We start from the raw sequence: 17673 nt of genomic DNA on the forward strand, positions 1-17673 counted from the left end.
CACAGCTCCAGTAGACTCCACAGTGGTTGGAACGCCAGTGGAAGAAGGACCCAGCATGGGCAGTCAGATGCAGCCTGGAAGTCAACAGGATGGTGATAACCTTGGTGAAAGAGGAGGCAAGCCAGCAGTGCTTGAAGAAGGCTTGGAAACAGTGTGCCCTGCTTACTTTAGGCTGGAATTTAAGGAAGGATTTGCAGTAGTGGAGGTCATGCGGAGAAAGGCAGTCTGAAGTCAACTGAAAGACTCTGCAACCTTCCAGGAAGGATTGGCGGGGAAGGAAGGCTGTTAAGGGGACTGTAAGAGGCTCAACTGAGAGTAATGTTAGAAACAGTAACCAATGAGGAACTAGGGAAGGTGGTTCCTAGATCTCTTGGCAGGAGAATCCTGGTCTGAGGTCAGTAGTTCCATGACACCATCCTAAACAGAGATCCCCCTTTAAAATCGATTGAATTAAAATTCTGCTAAAGACTACACCATTAGTCACCTATTGATTTGTTTGCTCTGGAAACAGATTTTTTTTTTTGCAGTGAACCAGATTTCTATTCTTGGCAAACTGCTTTCATCATTATATAAAATGACCTTGGGAAGGGCCAGTCTGTTGAAGGTCCTGGACATGCCTGGCTGTGTGTGGCATGTCCCAGGCCACAACAGGCCCCTCATTAAATGTTCTAGGATTCCAGTCCCAAGTCAAAGCCTAGAGTTCAATAGCATAGTTCAGAATCACAGTCCAAAATTAGTCCAAGGTAACCAAGTTCCAAGAGCTTAAGCAAGGCAGGCTACTGGTAGGCTCACCAGCAGGGTTACAGATGATTTGATCCCACACTGGCTGCAGCCTTACATAGGGAGTTTTCCTCCAGGTGTTTTTGGGTCCCACATTAGGCTTCTCACATGCTGAGTCAGCTCCCCTATGCATGAGGAGTACTAAGGTCCAGATCCTGTGCTGACCTAGCCTTTTTTAGCAGAGGCAAGGCTGTGGGCCACCAAGTGTGCACTCCTGCACCTGGTACATGCCCTAGCCCTTTGCCTCTTTGACTCCTGGTATGCTTCTGGAGAGTGTGGTGGATCTAGTTGTGGTGGGTCCATGCTGGGGCCTCCAATCCCCCAAGCCCTGCTTGGTTGGCTTAGGGTTCCTTTGGGAAGGTATTTGGAAATCCATCTCACTGGGACAATCCACTTCCCATGTTAACTCCAGGCAGTTCATACCAATTAGCTAAGTATTGGAGCACCCATCTCGCACTTTAAGCAAACTACTTTATAGTGGCAAATACCAATAGATTTGCATTTTCAGTCATTTTGTCTTTTTGAACATTAAAGGCAGTATACTTCCCTTTCCAGTGTCACAGTGGTCAACTGGCCAGACAGGAAGAATGGGAACATATTTTGAGATCTGAGCTTAGATTCTGTTTCTCCTCTGTTATATGTTTAGTCTAGACATGGCTAGAGACATGAGACAAGAGGTTCTTAGCCCATTTCTTATGCTTGTGGCCTTGAATAAGCTGAACTAGCGAAACCAGCAACAGCTCAGGATTTTGGCACATCATGTTGTAGCCATTTTTGACTGTTTGTTGTAATTTTTGCATTTATGTTGTAAGACACTTTTGAGTCCCCAGATAGAAAAGTGTATAAATGAATATCTATAAATACATAAATCTGTTCAATTGTTTTGTTTGTTTTAAATGGTTCCAGCTTCACATCCCCTACCTTTAAAAGCATAAGTAAATTTAACAAAATCCCCTTTGAGGGCAGAAATATGAGGACATGCGTCAGTGGCTATCCTGTAATTCTGCATCTTGTATCCAGGGCTGCTAAGAGCCACCACAGGTTCTCAGATGATGATTAGTCTGTTCCCCATCCGGTTATCAAAACTCAACCCAAACTATGATGCCATTGGGGGTGGGGGGTCCCCCCAGTTTTTTGGGCTCCTGCCTGCCACTAGCCAGCTGCCCCCAAACACAAGGTGCTGACATCACACAGATTGCAATTACTCACAGGATCGCTTGGAAGTGCAATGGAACTCCTTGCTCCTAGGATAGCATGCCTTAGATCAGGGCAGGGCAGCCTTCCTGCTTCCTGGTCAGTCTCCTCCGGAGCAGATGCTCTTTTGCTCCAGCAACCACACAGGGGGAGGCAGGCTAGGCTGCCTTCCCCAGTGCCACTGGAGCCTTTCCTAGCTGCTACAAAAGGCAAGGAGCCTTTCCTGGTTGCAAAATCAAAGCAAACAGAGCAGCTCCACTGGCTGTCCTTTGCTCCTGCAGGGGATCATAGGCAGCCTGGCAGCAAGGGTGAAGGATGGAGAAGCATTGCTGGCCCCAGAGCTGCTGGATGAGGTAAGTAAAGCAAGCACCAGAAAAGAGAAACCTGACTGGGCCTCTCTTCTCTGCAGCCCTGGGTGCAACACCCCCAATGTGCTGATGTCACTTCTACATGATGTCAGTGTGTTTTCATTGCTCCACCCCATTCCCAGAAAGCTCCCTCCCACCCTACACTGGCACAGCTTTCGGACCTGGGAACTCTAACACAAACATTGTCTGAAAACAAGTCCCATAATTTACCCAGCATTACAAGCCCCAGAGTGAACAGGGCCCCCAAAATTATGCCTCCACAGAATTTTGACAGGGACCTGTGGGGTACAATGCCATAGTGTCCACTCTCTAGAGCAGTGTTTCCCAAAGTGGGCAATATTGCCCCCTGGGGGCGCTGGAACGATCCAAGGGGGTGGTAGTAGCCTTGGGTGCAAATGGGGGACGGTGAATAAAAATAAGGGGGTGGTGGAAGCATAAAGGGAGAAGAGAAGAGGGTTGGAGGTGTCAAAACATCATGTTTCTGGGAGGGGTCCAGAATTTCTGATTTAAAGAAAAATTCCAATTAACAAAAATAGAGGGTTCCTTTTTGTCTACTACTTAGTGTGTATTCACCCAATTAGACTAATAATGAGGACCAAAACTCCTTCCAATTAAAATATAAGAAGGATGCAGTTTATTTACAAGACAGAATAAAAAAAACAGAGGTGTACAGACAAACAAGAAACACAGAAACAAAAAACCTTACTAGTCTATCCTAGCCAATACTTACTACAGCTAGCAGCTTCTCAAGGTTGCTTGCAGTTTCTCTCTCAGCAATACAGTTCACGTCAGGATGGTGGAAGCACTGAGGCAATTGCGTAAAGTTCTCTGAAGAGTTCCAACCTGTAGCTTTCTCCTCACAAGGCTTTCTGCAGAGCGTCAAGCTTCTTACAGTTCTCTGGTTACCAGTTGGTTGCTTCTGTTGATTTCAGCTAACTGCAATGCCCCAGACACAGAGTGTCTTCTGCAGAGCCAGTGCGTGGGAGAAGGCAGGGTAGACAACCACCTAGGAAGCCACTCTGCCAAAGTGCGCTGCTGGGTGCCCCCTTACTCCCCCTTCCCATGTGGCACAATCGCGCCAGCCAGCAGGCAAGGTGGGAGCCCTGGGTGTGCTGCTTTTCTTCTCAGGGCAAACATTGCCTGAGCTTGTTGGAGGCAAATATGTCACTGCATCTTTTAGTCCACTTCTTGAAGGTAGATTTCCAGGGGGACGCTGAGTAATCTTTTTTTCTGAAAAGGAGACGTTAGGCCAAAAACGTTTGGGAATCTCTGCTCTAGAGCATTCATTTTCTCCAGGGGAACTGATATCTGCAGTCTGGAGATGATATATAACTCCAAAGAGTGGCATCCCTATGAAGAGCTTCTGAAACCTCTATTGTGGTAATGGTTGTACCATTTCAGGCTGCAATACTGTAAATCTTCTTGGCTATATAGAAATAAAATGTCTGAGAACAGCCTGGTCACATTTCCCCTGGTGTGTTAGCTTTCTACATGGGAGAGTTATTACATGGGAGAACATGCTACCCCACTCTCCAATGCATTATGAAGTAGTGCAGTTCAGGAAAAAAAATATTTACCGCTTCCTTGTGCTGATTTTACTAACTGTTCCATAATATCCTAAGGATACAGCTGGATGAGGGAACTAGTTGCACCCAGCTAACCAAAACTTCAGTGGTAGATTTCTGGACTTTCTCACAGTATCTAAATACATAGCATGGGAATGTGAGAAAAAGATTGAGGAGGAAGTGTGAATATGGCTTATACACAGTTATCTCTGGAAGGAACTGGTGATAAATGCCAAGTTTTTGAAAGGTGGGGTGCCAAGCTTCTGGGAATGTGAGAAATGTTGGTTTACTCACACCACCCTTCCTTATGTTATCAAAGCTTAGTTTCTGTTATTCAAGGCCTTTCCATGTTGCCCCTTGGTTATATCGCATACAACATCCTCCACTTTCAGATCCCCTCCCTCCCTCACATGTGGAATCATCAGTTCTGAAAACAGGGCTGCTTATAACAGGCACTTGGTCTGGATCTGCCCAGCTTCATGCTGGAAAAGGGCCAGTGGTCAGGTGACAACTCTATTATGTTGGGAGATTCAGAACTAATCTGAACGATACTGTTGAGGGACTGGCACTGACCTGTCAGATCAAAGACAGCTGAAAGAGAGCTTCTGCTCCTGGGACAGGCAGTGTAGAAGTGTGTGGAAACAGAAAGTTGCAGAAAGTATCCATTACCTGCCAGAGAGAAGTGTTATTGTTTTTTTATTTTGTTTGTCTGTATCCTCCTTTTGCTAGTTCATAAAGAGACAGCTGGATGGCACAATGTTTAAAAAAAATAATGTGCTTATTTAACAGGTGCAGAACGTGTAGAATAACCTGGGAAGAGGTGCTGTCTCTTCATAATTTTTATTAATTATCAGCACTTCTGGCTATGACAAACAACAAACCCCAAAAATAAAAAGCTTCCAAATCTATAAAGATGCAACTTTAATTAACATATCTGAAAGTCACTTATGTAATGCCTGTCACATTAAAACTGCAAAATAAGTACATCATACAACAATGCAGTAAGTTTGAGTCCAGTGGCACCTTTAAGACCCACAAAGAATTAAACTTTGTTGGTCTTAAAGATGACACTGGATTCAAGCTTTGTTGTATTGCTTCTACCCACATGGCCGCCCACCTGGATCATACAAGACAGATACCAGTACCCAGGGCAGGCCCTGCCATTAGGCAAACTAGACGATTGCCTAGGGCACCAGCCTTTTGGAGGTGCCAAACTGGGCAACCCCCATATGACTCTGTGACATTATCAGTGGGGGGGGGGGTACTAAAGGTTAGGCTTGCCTAGAGTGCCAGACAGTCTAGGGCCAGCCCGGAGTTAACCACAAATTGATTTTTTTAAGTTGCCATGGCAACTTACATTAAAACCATATAAGTTTTTAACAAAAGAAAAATATTAATATTAAAATGTGTAAACAAGCATTTTGCACAATAAACAAACAACCTCCTCACAAATATAAATAAATCTCAGAGAGACAAAACAATCATCTTACATAGCGATATAAACAAAAAACCCCAAATGCATTTCTGCACACTTACCTCTCTCAGTGGCAAATAGTGGGTTTGCTTTTTTGAGTCATGCCATAGGAATTTGGTTCCTGAATATCATTAATGAGTATGTGTTAAAACATTTGGGCACAGGGCTGAACAGAGCGGTCGGGACCATGGACTTTGTTCTGAAGAGAGCTTGAGATCTGCTGTGAGATGATTTTGAACTAACTGATGGAGAACAGTGACCAGAATGCTATTAAGGTTAGCATTCATGTTAATGGAAGTTTGCCCCCAAACTCTGAAATAATCACATTTTGCTTTTAAAAGAGGAACCTTTAAACAAAAAATGAGGGGAGTAGTCAGAAGGAAATTAAAGGAGAATTATGAGAGTCATATCTCTCCAAGATGCCTGGAAACTATTTAAAACCACACTAACTGAGGCACAGATACAATACATACATGGAGTCAGAAAAGGTACCACCATGTCTAAAAGGATGTCTGTGTGGTTGATAACATAAGCCAAGGAACCCATAAAAGGCAAACAGCCTTCATCCAAAAAGTGGAAAATCTTCCCAATGAGGTGAGCAGAAAGGAACACAAGTTCAGGCAAAGCAAATATATATTAACAATAAGACAAGCCTAAGTGTTATTAAAGATAGAATGTTTAAACACATAGAAGAACAAAGGTGAGGAAAAATCAGCAAGGCTTCTGAAATAGGAAATCCTTCCTCACCAACACTTTGAAGTTCTTTCAATAGATCAGCAAGCATATGAATAAAGGTAATCTGGTAGACACTGTATGCTTGGATTTCCATAGGGCTTTTAACAGGGGTTAAAAATTAGTGTAGATGACTGGGGAAGGCAATGGCAAACCACCCCGTAAAAAGTCTGCCATGAAAACGTTGTGAAAGCAACATCACCCCAGAGTCGAAAACGACCCCTTTTCCTTTAACAGGGTACCTCACCAAAGACTCCAAAATAAGCTTAGCAGTTATGGTCTTACAGGACATGTCCTGTTATCAATTAAAACTTGTTTAGAGCCCTGACGTGGATGGCCAAGGCTACCCCAATCTTGTCAGATCTCGGAAGCTAAGCAGGGTCAGCCTTGGTTAGTACTTGGATAGGGAAGACCACCAAGTAATACCACGATGCAGAGGCAGGCAATGGCAAACCACCTCTGAAGTCTCTTCCCTTGAAAAACCACATAACTCAGCTGCAACTTAGATCCAGGTGGGCAGCCGTGTTGATCTGAAGCAATAGAACAAAATAGGAGTCCAGTAGCACCTTTAAGACCAACAGGACTCTTACTTTGTTCAGCTGCAACTTGACGGCAAAAAAAAAAAAAGTCAAGAAGCAAACAGTAAGGATATGTCGATAGTTTATACCATGGAGAGAGGTGAGCAGGGGATCTCACAAGGATCTGTATTGGGACCAGTGAATTTGTTTATACATCCAGAGGAGTTAACCATGTTGGTCTGTTGCTGCAAAATAGTAGCATAAACTTTCGAGAAACATAGCTCTCTTTGTCAGATTTGTTATAAATTATTTGGAATTGAGGTTGAGCTGTATAGTTATCACGTTTGTGACTGATACTACATTATTTAGCATGATGAAATCCACAGCAGGTTACAGGAAGATATGGCAAATGAAATTCAGTGTAGGTATGTGGAACATGACACAGTTTGAAACAAAAATCCTAACTGTAAATATTACTGAGCTGGAGAAAGTGGAGAAACCAAGACGACTAAGGAGCTGGAGCACCTTTCCTAGAGGTGCTAGAGTCTGAAACTTCTCAATGAGGGAGTAAATGACAGAAGTTTATACATTTATGCATGAAGTAGATAAAGTTAATAGAGAGAACTTTTAGCCTTCCCAAAAATTCTAGAATTCAGATGACTCAACCAATGAAGTTTATGGGCAGTAGATTCAGGAGAGATGAATTCCTCAATTATGGAATTCAGTTATGGAATTCACTGCCAGAGGTTTGGACAGATTCATGGAAGAGAGGTTCATCAATGGCTATTAGCCAGGGTCAGGGCCGGTGCCAGGGTTTTTGGCACCTTATGCCTCCACCCCCCTGTGGCAGCGAGGGTGAGTGCAGCAGCAACAGGGCAATGCAGCAAGAGAGGGCAGGCTTCAAATGCCTCCAAATGCCCCCACTATTGCGCCACCCCCACTCAGCCTTCCCGGGTTCGTGCTTCTGACAGAAGCACAGCCCCAGGAAGGCTGAGTGGGCACCACATGTGCTCAGAGGTGCACAAGTGCCTCCAAGCGCACCTGTCACCCGAGTGCCCCTTCCCTGCCCTTGCAGCCTACCTGCAACGCACCTTGTAGGTAGGTGGCAAGGTGGAGGAGGGTGGTGGAGAGGTGGGCATCAAAGATGAGCATGGCAGTGGTGGGGAAGGGGAACTGGAGGCAGCAGGGCACATGTGGGGAGGGAAAGGAGCACTAGTCACCCACCCCTGTAGTCAGGTGGTGCCCCAGGTGGCTGCATCCCTGGCTACTGGAACGTGCTGGCCCTGGCCAGGGTGACTAAATACCAATGATAGGAGGAAACAAGAGGCTCTTGGCCTCTATGTTCTATTAGTTGGTCCTCCAGGGCCACTGGCAGCCTCTGTATAAAATAGGCTACTGATCTCAATTGCACAACATTCAACAGTGTTTGTGGAACCATCCTCCTTGTTTCATTATTAAATTTTACAGTTGATTTGTGCTGAATCATTGACAAAAGAAGGAAAAGAGGTGATTGCTTCTAGAGAAGCATGGAGGGAGGGGAAACTGCAAGAAGAAGAGAAAATTATTTGGAATGGTAGATGTAAGGCAGGCTCCTCAAAGGCTGCATTCTGTATTACTGATTATATACTGCCTTCTGCATAACAGTGCGTAGCACTGTACCTAACTTTCATTGGCTGTATTTAGTATTTTTATGCACACTGAACACAACAAGCTTATTTGCATACATTAGCATGCTATTTGCATTTTTACCCTAAGGTTTTATTGCCATTACTTTTTGCACCACTATTTTGCTAATGAGGGTAATGCTATACAAAACAGACTTCTCATTTCACTTGCTTTGTTATCCTTCATGCATAAAGGGTTTAGGGGTTGTTTTTTTTAGTTTTGGTGGAGTTTTTAAAAAAATAATGTGTCTTGCTAAACTGCAGGACTTTACATATAGCAATCTTTCTTTAAGGTGGGGGGGATTTCATCCCCAGCCTCCTTGTGTTTTATGTCCTGTTCTATTTGCTTTTCCTATTAATAGACAACTTGAATAAGTGGCATTATTAATTCAAGGCACCAAAATGAATGAATTTCCCTCAATCTACCAGTAACCTTAATGCATATGGAGAATAAAAATAGCAGCTGCAGCTGAGAAAAGCTGCAAAGGTCAGGGGTCAGTGCCTGCCTTTGCATTCAGTGAGAGACAGCCAGGAAAAATAAAGGGGTCTCTCTTTGTGGCAAACTCAGCACTATTTTAGAAAATGCAGATCCAAACTTAATTATCACAGTTTCTTTCTTTTTCTTTTCTTTTCTTTTCTTTTCTTTCTTTCTTTCTTTTTTTGCACTGGAGCTCTGTTGCAGGCTATAAATCAATACTTAAGGTCACATTGCTAAAAGAATTGCAAAACTGGCTTTTCTCTTATTCTGGCATGTTGCTTGCTCCTGCAGCAGCGTCTCAGGAGGTCCAATACCAAATGAGAAACTGTATGGGGGAGGGGGGAGATACTGGATAATGATGACAAAGAATTATGAATTCCAAAAAATGATTCTTGAATAGGGCCAAGTTGACTCAAGGATAGAGCAATTCCCTCTTTTTTTCTTTTTTTCTTTTTTTTTTACAATATACACATGTAAAACACACATACTCCAAGTATTTTTTTTTCCTTCCAGTAAAAAGACTTGAATAGTACCATCTGGGAAGCTAACACTTGAATCGGCTTTCCCTGCATTGTGACATCAGTTGGGAGCCCTGTGTGTGTGTTCAATAGAGGTTCTTGCACTCTGCATCTGGCTCCTGAAGCACATCCTTGAAGTAGACCATATATGGCATTGATTTCAACAAGGAACTCATTGGAGCAAATAATAGATTGCTTTCCCTCGCTTCCTCTCCCCCCTCCTCCCAGTGTTATCTGCTGACCCAGAGAATTTACAACCTCCTTGGAAGAGAAAACAATTCATATGAAAGCCAGGAGATATGGGAAAGGGCTGCTTCCAGCTGAGACAAGCTTGGCACAGCATCTAATAGCTTTGCCAGAGGGAGGTTTTTTATTTTGGTTCACCTGGCTGTGCTGGTGCCTGCAAGTTTCAGGTAATGTGCAGCCTGCACACAGATATCAGGGTATCCTGGAGCTGACAGCACAATTTTCCTGAGCTCAGGGGACAAAAATTATGAGAGCTTCCTCTAGCCTTAACACAGTAGGAGCGTCAAGCTCCTCTCAGATGCACATGTGCTTGTGCTGCACAGTTTGTGAACAGGATTCAACAAACCCAAGAGAGGCTTAGTTTTCCTGGTACAGTATTTTTAAAGTCACATGCACACTGTAGCCGTGGTATCTTTTCAGTAGAGAATTAAGAACAAAATGTCAGAGTTTTATTTCTGTGTCTCTACTGTTTCCTTTCAGAAATTGATTGCTTTACCGATTAGCTATTTGTCATTGTATGATACTTTTATGACTGATGGCTTTGTTGATTGTAGCTTTTTATTATACTTTTGTTAATTACTATTGCAGTAAGCTACTTTATAACCTAAGAGGATGCAGGTAGTCAGAGATACTGCCTTTAAACTTGAATTCAGTGTTCCATTCAAGTATTTTCTTTTGTCTGTCCTCTAGATAAAGTGCAGGTACTGCAATGTCTGCACCTAGAACATCAGATAAGACCAATATTATCTACCAATGTCAGCATTCCAGATCCACACAAAATCTGCACAACATGTACCGCTAAAGTTGCTTTGCCATTCCTCACAGAGACTTCCAAGAATAGGAGAGACCACTGATTCAAAAAAATAGCAACCTGGTTGCCTGCACAAGAGTATTTCTGAAAATCTTTATATTAACTCAAATATATAAATATTAAGGTTCACATATTTCATCAGATTCTTCTTTTTTACATTCCATCAGAAGTCTGCTTTAAAACTATATCCATAATGTGCATGATTATTATTTAAACTAGAAATTAGAAGGATGCTTTTAACTGCTAGAAAGTGAATAAATTTTTTGAATACCTATGATTCAAGACAATACTAGATATATTTAATTTATATTTTATTTTATTTTAACATATAATTAGGATTAGATAGTATTAATGCATTGACTTTTTAAAAAGTTTAGCTATTTTAACTCCTTTTAACCCATTCAAAGTTATCTTCCCATTTTATTTAAACTGTTTCAGTAGTTTTATTTTTTTAACTATTCTTAACTGTTTCCAGTTGTTTTATTTTGTTTGAGTTATTCTTCTAACTATTTTATAATATTCAGTAAAGGTAGTTCCCTGTGCAAACACCAGTTGTTTTTGACTCTGGGATGGCATTGTATCACAACTTTTTCACAGCAGACTATTTATGGGGTGGTTTGCTATTGCCTTCCCCAGTCATCTACACTTTCCCCCCAGCAAGCTGGGTATTCATTTTACCGACCTCGGAAGGATGGAAGGCTGAGTCAACCTTGAGTCGGCTACCTGAACCCAGTTTCTGCCAGGATCAAACTCAGGTCATGAGCAGAGCTTGGACTGCAATACTGCAGTTTACCACTTTGCACCAGAGAGCTCTTGTGATATTCAGTAGTGTGGTTTAATTTAAGATCAGTTGAGATAAAAGATCCTATCCTGAGATCTCAGAGTTTTACTAGTAGGGGGGAATTAATTAATTGTTAGGGGGAAAATAATTAATTAGATGGCTATCACTGCCTTCTTAACCAATTCTTGTAGTCTACTGAATAAGTTTGCCATTTACTGCAATTCTGAAGCATTTCACAGCAGACTTTTTATGAGGCTAGAAATTAATAATGGTATATGTAAAGTACTCCTCTTTCAGAAGAAAAGGAATTGTCCCTTATACCATTGATCTATTGATAATGCTAGAATCCAACAAGTAAAGGAATGTATCTGTGAACAGTTGTCACCAATGTTCTCTCTAAGCTGCCGAGTCTTGTGAGCAAAAATTCTACTTTGTAAGCTACTGTCATTAAAGTTGTGAGCAACTGGCATTAAAGTTGTGAGCAACTGGCATTAAAGCTGTGAGCTACTGCATTAATTATTGTGCTCATAGGTCATCCTTCCTGACCTAAGACAAAAATGTGTGAGCTGGAGGCTAAAAATCTGTGAGCTAGCTCACGCTAACTCAGTTTAGAGGGAATACTGATTGTCAGTGTTTGAGTTGGCCCTCTCCTTAAAAAAAACATGTTGAAGAAAGCAGGACCTTGTACTGAAGGCATTCTAAACTTTTTTAGGTACTGTGGAGGATGATATATACCTGGGACAATTCAAGTTTTCCAAAGGAAAATTGTCCCTATCTTGCTTTTCAGAGCAGCCGTCTGGATTCAATCAGTCAAAGAATCCTCAGACCTTTGTAAGTTGATCGGCACACTAAAATGCATAGCTGGAGTGTCCCTATGAGCAGAATTGGGTCCACAATCCTTGGAGGCTCTTCACAACTGGCCTTCAGTTTGTATCTTAAAGTGCTCTATAGTAATTCTGGATACCTATCTTTATTAAAAGCAGATTCTCATAAATCCTCTTGGTCCAAGACTCTTGATACAAAATTCTCTCTTAGTGGACTAAACCTTGACATTATTCAGGACCCAGAACCTGCAGTTGTTAAATCCTATATCAAGAAGAATATTGAAGAAATTAATTACTTGAGGACATGGTCTTGTGCCTGCAGGGTTTGCTCCTTATTTTTTGGTATTCCTCCGCCAAAATCACTGCCCTCCTATGCTTTTTATCTAACTATCCCAAATTATTTTAGAGCTTTTTTAAAAATCTCGATTGAATGCACAGCCAATTCCAGTTATGAAGGGAAGATTAAGAAACATTCCTTACTCAGACTGCCCTTGTGATTGTTCTTGGGGGAGGGGAATTGGCACTTCAATACATATCTTATTGGATAGTCCTCTTTATATTAGCCTTAGAAATAGGTTTTTAATACAGCACCCAGACAATTTTTCATCCTTGTCCCATCACAAGCTAGTTTTACTTCTTTTATATGACAGATTCCCCAACCTTACCCTTGCTGTTGCAAGATGTTTCCATTGGTTTAGTTGTGTCCAGATGCTGTTACTTAACTGAAAGGTTTTTGACTGCTCAAGATTTTTCTGCCAAGGAGCTTTAATCAGATTAAATGTAGGATAGTAGATATACCACTGGGGACCCGCAAGAAACTTACTTTCTCTCTGGCTGCCCCCTACCCCTGCTGAGCTCCCCCCCCCCCCCGCTGCTCTTTGCAGTTCACCTGGAGTTGCTCCAAGTAGGCCAACCTTCCCTCCCCTTTTTCGGAGGCTGGCCCAGAGCAGTTGCAGGTGAGCCATTCCACCTTCCTTCCCCTTCCTCATAGACTGACCCGGAGGAGCTCTGGGCAATCCATCCCATCTTCCTTTCTATAATATAATGGGTTCTATGCATGGCAGAGTCTCGGAGTAAATTATAACAAGCTCTTTAATAGGAATCACATAGTAAAAGGTTACAACACAAGACTGGTGCTGGGGCTCACGGGCCGAACTTATATACATCTCTGGGTTCCCGCGCAAGCACGTTTTTGGGTCATTCAAACTGGCGGGGGCTTGTGATTGGTCCTGGGCTGCGGGGTTTGAGTCCTACAGCCCTTTGTTCCCAAGTCCCCAAGCCCAGTCCGTATGGCTCCAATAAGCCAGGTGGAAACACCAAAGTCTTCTCTTGAGTCCACATACGTAACACTTTCCCTTGCTGGCTCACCCAGATTTGATCTTGGGCAGGTCAGACAAGCTTCCTTCCCCCACCCCAGTTAGTGGCTTGGATGGAGCCGCTCTGGATGGCCTGCTGAGGCTTCATCCCCCAGTCTCAATGGCTCGCCAAGAGCTGCTCTGGGTAAGCCATCTGACCTTCCCTCTCCTCCCACACTGGCTTTCTTGGAGCTGCTCCATGTGGGCCTGCAAAGACCTTCAGCAGCTAGTCTGGTGCAGCGCCAGGCAGAGCAAACCTAAACATGGCTATGCTGCCACCAAATCAGCAGCTTCCACCATGGGGACTTTTACAGGTAAGTGTGTTGTCCATGTGTGCATGGGGGGGGGGGGGGGGGAGATTTAAACCCCCAAATGGATTTTTAAACTTTTTAGATTTTCCTGTAAACCTAGAAGTTTGCAGAAAAGCCTGTTTGGGGGTAAGTGTGCCCCTCCCCATCTGTGGGATTTCGATATTCACAGACAGAGGGCACAGTTGAGAATAAGCTATATAGATAAATGATTCAAGAAATGTGTGGATCAATCTGGAATCAGTGCAGCGTCATAATTAAATTAAGCCAAGAACAGATTTCTGAGGCTTGGTCTTGGGTGCCCTTGGAATAGTGAAGCTGCCCACTCCTTGGCTGGTAACTCATCCAGTGCCATTACTATTCAGACTTTTCAGCATCCAATATGGTTGCTAGATTTCCCCAGCCACCAGCAGGGGTGGGAGGTAGGTTGACAGATCCAGGTTGTGAAACTCCTAGTGATTTGAGAAAGGAGCCTAGGGAGAACAGAGCCCTCGGTGGGGTACAATGCCATAGAGTCCCCTTTCCAAAACAGAGGAGTCTGGAGATGAGCTGTAATCCCCCAGGTCCCACCTGGAGCCTGGCATTCCTAGCATCCAATATTCAAGCTGTTCCATGTTTCCTAGAGTTGCATCCTCCCTTTGAGAAGTCCTGCTACCTGACTCATCTGTTTTTAGAGCTCCGCACTTCTTGAGGCAGTTCTGGTCACAGATAGAGAACACCTGTGCAAGTGCAACTCCCAAGGGCAGGGACAGGCTTGAAAATCTGAAGGAGCAAAGGCTCAGCAGGAAGGAGAGGAGCAGGAGGAGGAGATGCCACAAAGAAGTGGTGGGGAGGAGACGTTAATCCATCTCAATGAAGTTTCTGGCAGCTACTGGGACTTATTCAGCCCCCAGTAAAGTAACTGGGAACCATCTTGGTTGTTATAAGCACCTATAAGGAGACACTGTAGTGCATTGGATCAGTTGTGTTCATCATCTTTAGCAATGGAAGCCAGGTAGCATGATGTTCACTTACTCTTGGGGAATGTCACAGGACTCTACTCCTACATCTTAGGTGACCATTGTAAAAAAAGACCTATAGAATTCCAGTGCAGTTCACAATCCAAATGTAAAATGAGATTCCTGATTGGGGAGCTAGTGTGTTGCTGATAAAGTGTACACGATTTTGTAATTATAAGCAAAGTTTACACTCGTTCATGTAATGAAGGAAAGTACTCATTCCTAGGGCACCTAGTATACTGAAAACACTCTACAAACTAGCCAAGAATTCTTTCTTATTCTGTGAGGGCCTTTTTCTGTCTGTATTGAGAAAAAGGACTGAGTTGAGCCAGGGCTAAATTAAAAACCGCATTACCCAATTATAGCAAACTCATTGGCAACAAATTAAAACGTGTTGTAATTCAGAACTCAGCTTAGCTCTAGGTCAAGTTATATGAAAAAAAAAACACCCTGAGGGTTTCATGATAGCCAATTTGCTATTAGTTTGTGTGCAAAGAACAATCTGCACTATATTAGAACAATGTTAAAATATATTACAGCTGCTCCAGAATTCAGCAAGGGGTTACTCTCATACATTTTATAACTGATCATACAAAAGAAACTTTGATGGATGCAAATAAAAGGAGGCTAGAAATGAATCTCTTTCAGGCTTTCCTACAGAAATCTGCAAGAAATGCAGTGTATTATTCTTCTCAGCATCATATTTCACAATTGTACAGCTAGGTTTGTATAGTCATAATTCTGTTGTTCACTCCTGTACATAAAATACTATCCTTACAAATTTCCACATCTACTTGCCAGCACTCCCACAGTTGGTGGTCAAAAAACAAATTAAACATAATCAATATGGGGACTATATTGAGTGTAATGGAGTAGGGATTTAAACTTTAAATGCTTACTCAGTTCACTTGTACAGTCATGCCGCAGCAGCAGCATGACTCCTCGAGTGAACTCAAAGGGGATTTAAACTTTAAATGCTTGCTCAGTTCACTTGTGGCATGACTCGGCAAATGAACTGAGCAAGCATTTAAATACAGATCATTTAAAACATTTAAAGAGAGGTGATGTTTCATGCAATGGAAGTCAAACAGGGCTACACCAGCCCTGGGTGTCCCTCCCCTAATCCCAAGTGAGGCTTTCCTTATAAATGGGATGTAGCCAGGAATCAACTTTATTTAAGGCCCTTGTTTCTTGCTTTAAATGCTTTGCTTGAATGCTCCCTTTAAATGCATTAGACAGAACTTCCCTTTAAATCCTTTCTGAAAGCATTTAAACTTTAAACCAAAGCTTGAACCAGGTGTTTAAAACTTGAACTAAGACTGATTTCCCACTAACCTTATGCTGCTTTCACTCTCCTCTTCTCTATGGGGCTTCTGTCAGATTTCACACAATCTGCCCCAGTGCTGCAGTTCGCTCTGCCTCTTTCACGCAGCAAACAAAATCCTCTAAAAACCAGTTTTTGTTTGCCATGCAAGAAAAGATGAAGGTCATTGCAGCCCCACGGCAGATAGTGTGAAATTGGATGGAAGCCCCATGGAGAAGAGGAGAGTGAAAGCGGCATAAGGCTAGTGGGGAATTGGTCTTGGTTCAAGCTTTAAACACCTGGTTCAAGCTTTGGTTTAAAGTTTAAATGCTTTCAGAAAAGATTTAAAGGGAAGTGCTGTCTAATGCATTTAAAGGGAGCATTTTAGCAAAGCATTTAAAGCAAGAAACAAGGACCTTAAAGTCCAAGTGTTCCGTTTTGGTCTAAAGAGATTTCATCAAAACACTTTAAAAGCAGATTTGGTCTAAAACATTTAGATTTGGTCAAAATCTTGTAAAGCGTTTAAAGGGAGGTGATGGCTAATGCAGCGGAAATCAAACAAGCTAAACCAGCCCTGGGTGTCCCTCCCCTAAACCCAAGTTGTAGGAATGAAGACTCCCAACACGTGTATTGAGGAAGTGAGGAAAGCTTGCTCTCTGCAAGTCCTGGTTTTATTTATACATCTCAGGCAGTTAATGAAACAGGAAGCATGCATGAGGTTATGTCTTCATAGCCCCCAAGATTCGACACAGCCAGCAATTTATCAAGAATACATGTGTCAGCAAAAGGAAGCGAGAATATGAGTGTAAGATGTCTGTGCCCTTTTAGCCTTTCAGACACAATGTGGGCGGCTCAGGGTGATATGCCAAATGCGTGATCCACCCACATTTCTGTCTTCAGGCTTTGTTGGGTCTGGGGGCTCAAGCGTGTGAGCCCCACACCAAGTGAGGCTTTCCTTATAAATGGAATATAGCCAGGAATCAACTTCATTTAAGGCCCGTGTTTCTTGTTTTAAATGCTTTGCTTAAATGCTCCCTTTAAATGCATTAGACAGCACTTCCCTTTAAATTCTTTCTGAAAGCATTTAAACTTTAAACCAAAGCTTGAACCAGGTGTTTAAAGTCTGAACCAAATGTTCAGATTTGGTCTAAACAGATTTCATCAAAACCATTTAAAAGCAGATTTGATCTAAATCATTTAGATTTGGTCAAAATCATGTAAAGCATTTAAAGGGAGGTGATGGCTAATGCAGCGGAAATCAAACAAGCTAGACCAGCCCTGGGTGTCCCTCCCCTAATCCCAAGTGAGGCTTTCCTTATAAATGGGATGTAGCCAGGAAATATAACTTAGTTTAAGACCTATCTTTCTTGGAGTAGAATAATGTCATAATGGGATAAAAATGTGGTGACATGTGGCAACTGAATTTTGCTTCTCCATCCTGAGATGTTCCAACTGAGTGTTTTGAGCTGATTTGATACAGAGCAATCGTTTTTAGAACAAATCTGAACACTTGATTCAAGCAGTACAGGAGCAAGAATAGCTCCTAGTCATCCTCCCTCTGTGAAGGGAACATCACTAGGAGGTTTTATTCCTAAATGAGATGGAATTGCATCTGCTATTTTTGGTGAGTGTAGGAGATAATATATGATTGTGGACTTCCCTAGTTCAATAGATCTGTGTTTTTTAAGCAGCTAGGAGTCTTGCAATCTGCCTTGGCCTCCCCACAGAAGTTTTGTTTTAGCACACCACCTGCACT

This window comes from Heteronotia binoei, chromosome 7 (assembly GCF_032191835.1).
Source record: "Heteronotia binoei isolate CCM8104 ecotype False Entrance Well chromosome 7, APGP_CSIRO_Hbin_v1, whole genome shotgun sequence".
Lineage (NCBI taxonomy): Eukaryota > Metazoa > Chordata > Lepidosauria > Squamata > Gekkonidae > Heteronotia > Heteronotia binoei.